General features: G+C 33.8%; 1 long non-coding RNA gene across 34 annotated transcripts in view; it reads right to left on the bottom strand.

Moving 5' to 3' along the window:
• Positions 1 to 12,721, bottom strand: part of LOC141446798 (uncharacterized) — a 60,756-nt gene that overhangs the window by 23,018 nt on the left and 25,017 nt on the right. For 25 of the 34 annotated variants that reach the window (XR_012453866.1, XR_012453868.1, XR_012453872.1 and 22 more), the window contains 3 exons: positions 12,416 to 12,627; positions 8,770 to 8,940; positions 2,476 to 2,635 (listed from right to left, as the gene is read on the bottom strand). This is a non-coding gene — a long non-coding RNA (uncharacterized lncRNA). Of the gene's footprint in view, positions 1 to 2,475; positions 2,636 to 3,832; positions 3,938 to 7,200; positions 7,269 to 8,769; positions 8,941 to 9,193; positions 9,392 to 12,415; positions 12,628 to 12,721 lie in introns of all 34 variants that reach the window. The other 9 variants (XR_012453863.1, XR_012453873.1, XR_012453882.1 and 6 more) reach the window with 6 other exon arrangements.

Genomic DNA, 12,721 nt, shown 5'->3' with positions numbered 1-12,721 from the left:
AGGAGTATTCATATCAGATTTATTTTTTTAATTCAGCAACTAAAATCTCCAAAAATGACACAATAATCACACACATAGTAACCAATAACACAAATCTAGGCTGGGAATAAATTATTGTAAGTTCGATCTTATGCCTCGGGTATTATTATTATTTTTCAAGTCATTATCAATAACTAAGCAGGTGCCAGCAGTATGCTTATTGTACGCTTCTCACTCATAGAAGTTTGGTAGTACCATGATTGTCTGCCGCGCAGTCAGAAAAGAAGAGCTCTGTTCCAAAACAGTGTCGGCTTGTTAGCACTGATTATAGGCTTAACCACTTAAGACACGCCTTACTTTAGGACCTAAGTAGCTCTAATGAGCCTGCCTCGGCTACACTTCTCTCTGATGTAGCCCCGAGAATTCCGACAGGCTCATTCTATCGGGCTAGTTAATTCTTTTTTTTGTTTTTGCTTTTTATTCTTACTTTACATCTAACCTACAGCTAAAGTGAGGTATCATCGATTAGAAAAAAAAAAAATATCTAGTGATCGAACTGCGATCCTGTGATATTACACTAAGGTGGTGTGTAGGAACCGTTGTACTTCAACACTATAAACTTAATCATATCGAATTTACAGCTCCGATCACAGCCTCCGTCACTGAGAATCAAGAATATTTAACAAAAATGATTATCGTCCATTAATGAAATCTCGGCTCCCTGTATTTATTAACTATTTAGTTGTTTTTTATAGTATTTAACATTCAAGAAACGTTCTCTTTAATAAATCATTACCATATAAAAGCACCCAAATAACACCTAACATCAATTTAAAAAAAAAGATTCGGTTAAATTGTTTGATGTTCTTGTATTGCTTTTCTTTTTTTTTTAAAAAAAATATTTAATTTGTATTAATTTTGAGTTTCATATAACGCGGTTTCCATTTAACACTGTACGAATTAATTAATTAAGGAGACTTGACTTTATTAAGTCTATCAGGGCAGTGTGTAGTCTTTTCTTGTCAATGAGAGTAGGTTAGAGCGTTTGTCAAGTAAACGTTTCAAATTTTGTATCTGTAATGATTGCATTCTATTCTTTTGAAGGTTCCACGTTCGTAGCTGGTTTAAAAAAAAATCCGGGATATCGAACTTAATTTGCATTAGGAATATTATTATGTTAAAGATGGAGCGAGTATTTTGGTTTTTTCAAGAAAATGGTTCCACTAAGATGACAGTATGCATAATAGTTTAGTCAACTATTATTATTTTTATTTGTACATCTAGGTTTCAAAAATTTAATCAAGTAAACTTTGGTAAGAAAAAGTCATGTTTTCACCAGAAGTTTCTTTTAATTGAAGATTTTCTTCTTCCTCTAAAATCCAAATGTTCTGTCACAGTAAGAAGATTTATGGAAGGTCTACATAACTTGCCTTAAATAGAATTTCATAGAGAAATCATGTAAATAAAAGTTTTGGATCTACAAGCATAAAATACAAATGAGAAGATTTTTCATGAAAATTTTGAAAAAAAATGAAAAATGCTCTGTGTAAGAACGATTTTGATTGTAAATTATAGCCGTGACCTTTGGATGAACTAAATGAAAATCTAAAATTACAGCTTCCTGCTGATATGAGATATTTTATTCTCAAACTCACAGACCTCTTCTAAAAACCACTTTACCTGACTCAAGAATTTTTCCAAATTCGATTTTGAAAAGTTGGCGAGGTCTGCAATATTTTCCTCAAGGAATGATAAGAAGTAAACATTGCTACCAACTATAACCATCTTAACAATGTAATCTAAAATGAATACAGAACTCTTCCTTTAGGTCGGTGTTTAAGGAAAGATTCTAGTTATGTGAAAAAAGAAAAGAAAAAAAGAAGAGATTTTTCGCCCATGATTTCTTCAAACTCAGTTTAAATAATCAGTATCGGTTTATCTAGCATTCGCCCTGAGTCTAATCAGTCTATCAAGTGGCATTTAAAAAAAAAACAACACAAAGTAATATTAGAGCGCAGCATGTTGGTCGGCGTTTCAGATGTTTTGCATGATCACACTTGCACCAGCGCGCATTTTCTAGCCGTGTCTCTCTACCGCTCTCAAAAACAAAAAAGTATTCCTTCCTTCAGATCGTGTGCCTTCTTCTTGTTAAAAGATCTACTTTCCGATACATTGGCCGTGATCTCTCAGCCGTGAAATAAATATTATATAGATCTTACAGATTACAAAAAAAAAAAAAATGTATATTAAAAAGGGAACGCCTTTTTATCAACGTCACCATCATGACGTCATTCCTTTGTTTCTTACATCTCAATTTTTTTTTTTTAGGGCTAGAATTTATGTATTTTTAATTTCTATTAAAATGGTGTTTCGTCATGCTGAATTTTGGTACTGATTTTCAGCATAATAAACTTGAATTAGTAATCAGAGCATGTTGAAGTTACTCCAGTAGGTACCATTTTTTCTTAGGTTACAGTACAGGGATTATGTTGGTACCTTTTTTCACTGTACTGCCGGCCTCTGATAATGTTCTCTTGTCTCACAGAAAACAATAGCTTCCCTCCATCACCGGACAGTGTGAGTTGTAAAAACCTCCGACGAAGAGAAAATCGAAGCTACTGCATCTGGATTCGAATCCAGGACCACCCCTTATTAACTGAAACAAACCATGACGAACAACTTTCATGAACGAGTCTTCCCTAATTAACAAGTATATCACAAATATGATTAGTGTTAAGAATAATTTAAAGTAACAAGAAAAAAAACATTACAGAATTGATTTTTCACTTAAATTAGAACTGACATCTAGATAATTAAGTGGATTGGTAATAATTTAAGTCCATAATGGAATGCCCATTCAATTATTTTTGTTCGAAATACCCCTTCAGAAAGGGAGAAGTAGACCGAGTGATAGAGACAGCTACAAACTGAAGTGAATAAGAGCAACAAATAAATTAATAATCATTCAGACATGCGCACTAAAATGATAAATAGCATTTGAAAAGAGAAAGATTTAAATAGTTTACAATTTTTTTTTTAAAAAACATTTGTTATTAATATTCAGTCACAATATAAATCAATGGTTTTAATTTCATAAAATATGTTTCTTGTAGTGAGTCTTCTAGCTGCGCCAGCGCCACCTTCAGGGCTTTTTTCGAATTCACGCACCGAATGAGAGACAGAGAAGCATAATCAAATACATAAACTTTGTGTTTGCTGTCTTTTTTCTTGTTTTAAATTGGCACTGTGAGAAAAAGTTTGTTTTTTTAAGTGGGTACACGTGTGCCCTTGAAATAGTAATAATGAGATATTTTATTTCTATTTCGTTTAAGTTTTGGATTTAAATATTTTGTCCATGGAAAAAATCAAATTAAATAAAAATTTCTAATAAAATTAAAAAATATAAATGAGCTATAAATTTATTTTGTATTAGTAGTTTATAGTTTATCGTTACATAAATCAGTAAACCAGTCGACAGAAATAGTTTTCTTCAATATTATGGATAACACTAGGTTAGTAACAATAAAATGTTTTTTTTTTTTTAGATTAATAGCAGCTCCTAAATCTACCCTCTTAAAATCAGTGATCTGGGATAAACGTCATTTCCTAACAGTTGCTGCCATCAAATTTAAAATATGGTTTACTTTTTACAGGTGTACCGTCAAAAATCCGAAAAAAATTAGTATTGTTGCATGAAAAATGGAATAAAATTTAACAAACCGGACATCCTGTTTTTAAAATCCTATCTAAATCTGTTGAAAAGATATGATTTTTTTCGAAACATCCAACCTTAATGCACAAGACGATCTTTTTTCAATTTTAAACCACATTTTCGAATTCTTAATTTAATTACCAAATATCATAAATCCATTTTCATTTCTATCAAACTTCAAAGCTTCGGAGTAGAAGAAGAATTGCTTTGGATCTTTGGGCTTCGGCTTGTCCTTACAAACGCATCCTGAACATTTGGAAGAAAAATCAAGATTAACAAGGGTATCATAACAAGGGGAGCCGAATAGCATTTTTGCATTGTCATTTGCCGACAGATCGTGAAAATAACTGTCACTCAAGAAGATTTGTCTGTCACTGAATTAAACACGAGAGATTATAAAGAAAACTCGGACACGAGAATTCCTTAAAAGTGCTAGAAACATTGTGATAAATGTTTCGAATTGAAACAGTTTTAAATATAAAATGTCATATAAAGTAATGGTTAATGTGCAAACAAGACCACTATAACAATAAATAAATAAATAAATAAATAAATAAATATAAAATGCAATATAAATTACAGAACATACATCAATAAATTCTCTGGCTTAGTGAGTAACCTCGCCAGGAAATACACAGCACGGAAAGTCAATCATAACAATACATCCTCTTTCAAACAGTAATGCACCAAAATACTAGGAAACAGAAAAATCCCAATTTCCTTTTCCGGAGAGGATGCGAGATAGAAAAAAAATATCCAGTATTAGGATTCTGCATCCTATGGGATTCCGCCCAGATAACAACAGGTTATTCTATAGAACTAGTAAAAAAAAATTTTTACTACCGGAAGTGATTATAACGTCATCATTACATCGGCACTTTTGACACTGTAACAGTCATCTCCTCCAAGGTTGCATGTACACGTTGAATGAGCTTACCGCTATTTTTTTTCTTTTTTTTTCCTTTTTTTAATCTAGAAATTAACCACAATGACCACAGACCACGCAGCCGCAAAGTTACCTCTCATTAGTTCCACATCCTGATTCCTTGGGAATCTATGGGACGGCAAGTTCTCTGATTCTCCACCCATAAGGGTTAGGCTGCGGTCACCGGTTCGGGGCCAACTATTCAATAGATCTTTCTCTTTCTACCATTGAACAGCAAAAGACGCAGAATTCTGATTAATTTTCCTTTGATCGGACGGAGGAGCATCTTGTCTACGTGGGCGGTTCACAAACATGATTAGAGGGATTTCTAATTTCCAATCCTTCCTTTTGTAAACAAACACAACTCTAATATCTACGCGGGATAATCTAGGAAACAATTTCCCTTCATTATCTATAATAGGGGTATAAGTGTTCATTGAATTTTTAAATATAATCAACTTTTTTCTGAAAAGTAAAAAGACTTTTCACGGTGTGCACACTAACACGACTTTCTCTTACTGCCAATTACGTAATTATATTTACTTGAAACATTATTTTCTAAATATTAGTTGACTTCAATATTAAACATGTTCACTTTAAAGGTATTATTTCCGGAAAATCGTTAAAAACTAAAAATAAATTAAGAACCATTTTCTATCCACCATTTCTACTAAAGTTTCTTTCACCATTCTGCGATTTTTAGTTTAAGAGAAATTTTGTACCCATATTTTAAAAATACAAGGCCATTTTCTTACAAAAGAACCAAAAAATGAACCCAAAGTTACTCAAAAGTTGTAATTCCGGTAAAAAAACTATAGCAATGAAAATAAAAATTCCCAAACTAGGCACTGCATGTTATTATAAACGACAACTGACCAACAAACTGATATACATTTAAAAAGGAACAAACAAAAGCGATGCGCTGCTTTAAACAATCACCATTCGAGTGTAGCCGAAACAATAGATAATTTTACAGCGTCATTTCTATGAATATATACATATAAAGGGGGATGGATACAGTTGAAGACCAGAGAGTACGTATTATTATTTGCTGCAGGTGTCTCAGTTGGGTGTGATCGTCACTTCCGGTTAATGATTTCCTGTTTATCCTTCTGTGTATACGCCACTAAAAGGAGGAGGGTACAATACATTCAAAATAGGGCTAGAACCCATCCATTGTTTACTGGAGTCATTAGTCACAGTTAAGCCTTAAAGTGGAACGTAGGGTTGGCTTTAAAGAGAATCACTGTACAGAACGTTTAAAACAATCAAACAAAACTACAAAGATACAATGAAATGGAGGAAACACTGCACAGTAAATCGCCAGAACTTAGAGGATATCCAGAATACTTATATCCTCACTCTGTAAGTAAATCTTTGAAGAAAAGGCCAACGAAGAGCTAACAAATGCAGAAAGGCGATTGATTTTTTAAAATTCTCTTTCACTTCTGTCACATTTTCAACTTAATGAGATTACTCAGTAATAATGAGAGCATTATTTAAAAAAAGTTTTAAAACTAAGATCTTACACTTTACAAAGTTTATAAAGTGAACATGAACTTGGAACTCCTTTGTAACAGATACCTTAATAAAGATGATAATAATAATAAAATAACACTCTCGGATCAACAAATTTGCACGAAATACAATCACTTTTACGAAGTGGTACAATTTAGCATGATGTACTACCAAGTGGTACGCGAACCAAAAAAGGTTGGGAAACGCTGGTTTAGAGAATTAAACAGTTTCAGTAAATGCCATATTAGTAAGCAATTTTCGAATTAAGACTGTAGCATCCGGTAATATGAGAAAACGGTGACAAAGTTTCCAACATTTACACGTCAGAATTCAAAAGCATTACCTCTCGCTAAGGATGTGTAAAAAAAAAGAGGACTGCCTTTGGATTCATTGAATTTGAATTAAGCCCACGATCTGAGCAAATACCAAAACTTGTTTACCATTTCCGACACAATTTCACTTGTTCTACTTTTAGACCTTGGCCAAGGAATAAAAACTTTTAAACAGAATGGTCTTTTTTTTGCGGTTGTCCCTTTTTGTAGAATTTCTTCAAAAAAGGCCACGACGATTAAAGGCTAAAGGCTAAAGTTCGTATACTCAAGGCATTCTTCTCGTCTCGGGCCTGAAGAAAGAAAATTATTGCAGTTATGAGAGATGAGTTTAAGCTTAAGCTTAAGCTTCACTTAAGTATAGGCGAGCGGCCTCACATCACATGACCAGAGGAATATTTAAAGGAATTTTTATTTGTAAGATAAAGTCCGATAAAAAAGGTAAGCAGAAGTGTCGCTTTAATGAATAAATTTTAACTGTTTTTATCTATTTTTTTTATCGTAAAATACAGTTTTAAGAAAATTTTATTGCTTAAATGGCGGTACAAGTAAGTCATTTGAGTGTTTCACAAAATTCCGCAAATGCTAGTGAATGCAACTTAAATTTAAATGGCTGTCCTTTTATTTTGACTAATTTTACTGTAATAAATTAGAATTAGGTAAAAAAGATTTGCACCAACTTAGGAATTTTGGCAACATGATTAATTTCTATCAATATAGTTAGTAGTAATAATTACCTATTTTTCAGGCGTAGCTTAATGTCCAACAACCAAATTAGGTGCCATGAACGAAGGCCCGTACTTTACTGTTAACATTTTTTCAAACAAAATAAATAGCAGCTTTATAACCTCCCGCACCATACCTATCAATATTATATAGGTGATGTGAGCGAAATTAGTCGGAAACGGCGCTTTAGAGTACAGGAAAAGCCTGCCCTATCTCCCTACTGAAAGTGCTCTCTTAACTCAGATTTCCTGACCACTTCCTACAACAGGGGTTAAGATTAGGCAAAGAATGAATAAGCTCAAAGAAAAAAATAAATAAATAAGACAACCCCATTAGACGAGACAAGAAAATTACTAACGGACCCTTTAAACACGCCTCCGAAACACTAATTCAAAGCAATGTTAACAATTTTTAAGAATCAATGGTTACCAATTAATCTTATTAGAGAGAAGACTGGCTGAAAGTGGTTAGGAGGCGAGAGTTCTAAAGTGCTGTCGACAAGTGGCCCTACTACTGGCGAGTGTTAGGAATTCTGACAGTATGATTGAGACTGATTGCTAGTGATCAATAACATCAAGAAATAGGTTTCCATTAATTAGGTGTCACAGGTGCTATCAGTTCAAATACTCGGCTAGCTGGCTCTTGTAGAACGCCTCTTTGGAATATATCCTCAGACCAATTAGCCTGGGAGAAAATATGGAATAGCTTGGATGAACTAAGGAGTGCCGGTTTCATCTGTACTCATAGGAACTTACATAGATGGTAATTTCGCCTTCGACTCGGTCGAAAAATTCGAACCACTTTCCATAATAACCACAAGAAACTATTCTTTTCCTGCATTTCTCGAAAACCACTCAAAAAGTTACTTTCGATGAAACATCATTCATGAATATGTGACATAATCGCATAACTACCTCTTCTAGAAGATCGAATATCAAGTACGAACCATATACGAATGACTTATGACCAATCATTAATAAAAACAAAATTAATTACAAAGATAATAACAAGGTTTCCAAACATGCATGCAACTACCTGTGGATATATAGGAAATACTTTCGGACTGCAGGTGGGCGAACACAATCTAATTACACCTGTAGGTCTCTAAGTTAGTTCCAGCATTGTCCAGCCGTTCCCTAGGCCTACCTTCTAGTATTATTAAACTAATGAATGTGGTTTCTTTTCAACTGGATTGACTAGGGGCTGTGCCGCCGGCGTCCCCTTCGCTCAGACTCCAAGAAGTACCCCAGTTCCACAAGTAAATATAACATTGCTGTATTCTAATCATCCCTGGTTTCTTTATTCAATAATGCACATCGTAAATGTGTATGATTTACTCCTATTACTTCAACAAAGATCTGCTGATAGAAATCAACTAACATTCTCTTACTAGGTTAGGAAATAAAGATTTTTAAGGATTCGCTCAGCGAACTGGATTCTCAAACCGAGGAGTTCGAATCCAACTGCTGGCCCTTAGCTTAGACTAACTCGGTACTTCGCAAGCGGTGGGCTATGTGCCACCATAGAGCACAAAACAAACATAGAACATACCTTTTTTTTAAAGTAAAATATATACTTACCAATAAACATACAAAGAAAAAAGTGAATAATCCTTTCTGTAAAATAGGGCTTCCGGTTACTTTCTTCAAACTTGAAATTTCCGCTACACGCTGTTCCTCCTTTATATTGTTATATGCACAGGTCCGTACATAATACTGAAGTGGAACTTTAGAGAGCAGCTACCGATCCCCCTGTAACAGAAGTCCTTTATTAGAATATCTCTAGAAGAAAGTAACAAATTAATGTTAATGAACTATTCACATACAAAGATTACAGAAAATCTTAATGAATTCATTTTACATAATGGTTCCTCCAGTTGTGGAATTAAATCCAAATTCTAATTTTAGCTACTCATTTAATTCTTCTTTAGGCAGGAGGGGAAACAAAATTTTTTAAGCAACAATAATGTGAGTTTGGTTTAACCATAATCCAAACAATCCTTACCTCTGTAAAATAAGGTTACTAGATAGTAACTAGTGCGATTGCTGTAGCGCAGAAGATGAAAACATCAAGCTTGCTTGCTTTAGATGCAGTAGATACAAAAGAATTAAACAAATATAGGAGTTCAGAGATGCAAAGAGACTTCACAGTTTCGAAAACCAAGTACTCATTCATTCACACTGTACCGTATCTCATATCACACTATGAACAGAAACATTAAAAACATATAGTTAAATCATATTCAGTTACCATTGAGTTATTTCTAGGAAAGAATACAGCTGCATGCAGCGCTCAAAATACCCTTATCTCATTGAAAGCACTTACTCTTTTGAAACAAATGAACGTTGAAAAAGATAGAGCTGGTTTTTATTTTACCAATATAATGGTAAATTAAGACATTAGAAGCCAACAGAAGCAATGAATGCCAACATGTTGGTTTTTTCCAGTTCTATTTCCACGAAATGTGCAAAAAAAAGACCAAAAATTCAATAAATAAATACATAAAATTCTCCTTTATAGTTTACAAAGAGTAAGACCTTACATACATCAAAGCTCCTGGGAGGATTATTTCTCCATCTTAATCGCCTACCCAGCTCATCCCAAAGATGTTCAATTGGATTTAAATCCGGGCTGCGTGCTGGCCACCTCAAAACACGAATGCCAGTATCGTGGAGATATTGAACAACACAGGCGGCAGTGTTTGGTGGGGCATTATCTTGCATAAAAATAAAATTTTCCCCAATAAATGGTGCATAGGGTATCACATATTGCTGCAAAATTTCCCTAACATACAAATCTTCATTCAAGATTGCCCTGTTGAACACGTGGAGCTCAGTCTAAGCCCCCATAGAAATCCCAGCCCACACCATCACTGAACCATCTCCGAATGGTAGTCTACCAGAAATATTGCACGGAGCGTAGCGCTCCCCAGGCCTTCGGTAAACTCGTCGCCTCCCATCAGGTGCGTAGAGAGCAAAACGGGACTCGTCTGAAAAGAGAACGTTTCTCCAATCCTTCTCAGACCAGTTGCGGTGTTCCCTAGCGAACTCTAGACGGGCTCTCCGGTGGTACTACGGTGAGCAATGGTCCTGTGGTTTGCTTCCCAGGACGTAAATTCATTTCAGCGAGCCTTCTTCGTACAGTTTCAGCACTGACTTAAACTCCACGAACAGTAAACAGTTATTACTGAAACTTTAAGGAAAAACTTCTTAGAATTCTTCCTGGAAAAACGCTCCAAATAAACATCGTAGACCACCATGAGTATTAAATAAGGTACGTACAGTTTAAAAAGAATCATTGGAATCATTTTAGAGAAAAATAAAAAATCCCACAAGAAAATTGGTATTTTAGTTCAATTTTGATAGGTAAGTCGAGTCCTCTGATGAGACCCAATGGCAACATAGTTTTAGTTACGTACAGTTTTTTTTTTTTATTTGCACTGACCAGGAACACTATTTATGTAAAACCCTACTTGACTTTCAGGAATTCAAAAGCTGCTATTTCCCTTGGAAACACGAAATAGTAAATTAATTGTTAATTAATAATTATTTTCATGCATAGCTAAGTGAAAGCAACGAATGGAAAATCCATTAAAAACAGTGATATTTACAGTTGAAGGATTATACACTGCTTGTCAATGTCCTATTGTGCAGCTTCCCTTTTTTTTCAAAAGATGGTCACCCTGAATGCTTTTCATAGTTTAGAAACTAATGAAGAAATAAAAATTCACCCCGACCATATCAATGGATTGTAGCTCTAGTTAGAGTAAGATAGAAGCTCTTGTAAACTACATATAAATGTGTGTAGCTAATTTTGTACGTAGACATGTAATTTGAAGTAGATAATAACATTTAAATCACACAAAGGCGCACTTATTATTCACAGAAAGTGAAACCTTGATATTCTTCAATGTTGATTACAACGTGGCTAGCTCTAGCTAGGGCTAGCTCGAGGTTATAAAACAGATGTTGTTACATACATTACTGGCAAATCTATAAAATTAGATGTTATTGGTGTGTCCGAAAGCAAAACACATACATACATCATTCTGATTGGACTCATATATGAATAACTGAATTTAAATGATCCTAAAATATTCGCCTAAGGGATGAGGGCCGTTCAATCTACAACCCTAATTAGACTGTCTCTTACTTTTAATGTTGGAAGGCAAAAATCAAAAAATTAGCCCTTTTTACAATAGTACACACCTTTTTAAGGAGAAGCCTAGTTAATACTAGATGCTGCTACAGGAATAGAAATCTTCACAGCCTCCTCCTCCTCCTACAGTAAATCTATTCGAATCTCATTATTCACCTCCAGATGTAAATATTCTACGTAATTATTTTATGTCGCACACCTTTTGATGATTACAAAGTTATTTTAGTTGGTTGGGGGGGTCACATGTTGAAATGTTATGCATACATTATTTTCAGATGGGATGTTGCGTCATTAATACCCTCGTAAGAGATCTCAGTGGAGCTATTTACATTTACAATATATGTTTGTAATGATTTTTTTAATATATATGTCTAGTACGAATAACTCAAATGATTTCTCCCACCACAATAAAAGAAATAAATAAGACGTTCAGTTCAAGTGAATTCAATACAATTACAAAATCGATTTAATGAAGTAAAACAATCGGTAGGTTGATTTTTTTTTTTTCTAAAAGCTTATAACCGAGTCCGAAAGAAGTACCTATCTAAAATATTAAATTGAAACTTTAAATTTTTTGTATTTGAGAAATATGCGGCCCATTTACTGTAGTGCATTTACAGCCTCCGGACATTGTTCTGTCGTTAAAGACAACACTGTCCATCACTGGTTAGTGAGCTATAAGAAGCTCCTAGGAAGAGAAAATCTCTAAATTAAATGAAAATGGCAAACCAATGGCAATTTTCAAAACAGAATTTTCTTTATTTTTGTTGAACAAACGGCAAACGGCCCCTAAGATTTTATTTAAACTTTGTATAGTGATTACAGACACATAAATCTACCACTTTTAGTGGAAATTAGAAATATTTTTCCTTAAAATTCTATTAAGAGTATTTCTGAAAGTGGGGTTGAATATAAATATATATTTTTTTGTTTACATTAAGAAGCGCCCCTTTTTGTAAAAATTGTTTTAAATTTTAAAATACTTTAAAAATTGAAAATTTGTTTTAAAACCGAAAATAAAACATTATATGCACTTTTATCAATAACCAAACAACGGATCAAACTTACCTAAAACAATTACCAGTTTGCGTACGAGTACGATTCTTTAAGTTTTACCAAAATATCCAATAGCAATAAACTTTTGTAACGAACTGCCAGACAGACTGTAATATCCTCGTCAAAGACGATATAAATTTTAATATTATTACTTCAAAACCAGTTCCTAAAGAATGGTAATGTGGTAAATGAGTCAAACCAACACCTCTTTCGGCCTTCGGCAGCTAGAAAAAAAAAAAAAAAAAATCGTTTAATACTACCTAATACTAACTAGACTTGTTAAAAGCCCACTCTTTTAAAGACTAGAATTCGATTAAA

This window comes from Rhodnius prolixus, unplaced genomic scaffold (genome assembly GCF_049639745.1).
Source record: "Rhodnius prolixus isolate KJV_2025 unplaced genomic scaffold, Rpr scaffold_7, whole genome shotgun sequence".
In the NCBI taxonomy this organism is placed as follows: domain Eukaryota; kingdom Metazoa; phylum Arthropoda; class Insecta; order Hemiptera; family Reduviidae; genus Rhodnius; species Rhodnius prolixus.
The sequence above is the reverse complement of the archived record's forward strand: the minus strand, read 5'-3'. Positions and strand labels throughout refer to the sequence as shown.